Here is a 468-nt window from a genome sequence, read left to right on the forward strand (position 1 = left end):
AAAGTATCTAATGATTATGCAAGATTTTCTAAAACTTCTTATAAGGAAATCAGAAATAAACTATTTTTCCAAGGAAAAGCTAGAAACTGCATGGCCCCTGCATGAAATACCCCTTGTGGCTTTGCCAACCAAGGGGACGTTAATTGTCGCTTTGCTAAACAGTGAATTTTTCATGTATAAGGCTTCTCGCTGTTCCAGCCCTTGGCAGGATGACGTCCACCAGAAGATCATAGTTAACCATATGATTAACATATTCAAAATGGACACTTTTAGTCAGTTTCAGCTTACTAATGCCTAGGATATCTATCTTTATAATTCCATTTCATTTTTGGTAACTTCTAATTTTCCTACATTCATACTTTGTAAACTCCATTCTCTGATTATTGGTGGGTATCTGTAGCTATTTCTTCTCATTTCGAGTTTATTCTGCCAGGAACTACAAATTCTAAAGGAATGATGTTGCATTAA

Source organism: Chrysochloris asiatica, unplaced genomic scaffold (assembly GCF_000296735.1).
Source record: "Chrysochloris asiatica unplaced genomic scaffold, ChrAsi1.0 scaffold00029, whole genome shotgun sequence".
In the NCBI taxonomy this organism is placed as follows: domain Eukaryota; kingdom Metazoa; phylum Chordata; class Mammalia; order Afrosoricida; family Chrysochloridae; genus Chrysochloris; species Chrysochloris asiatica.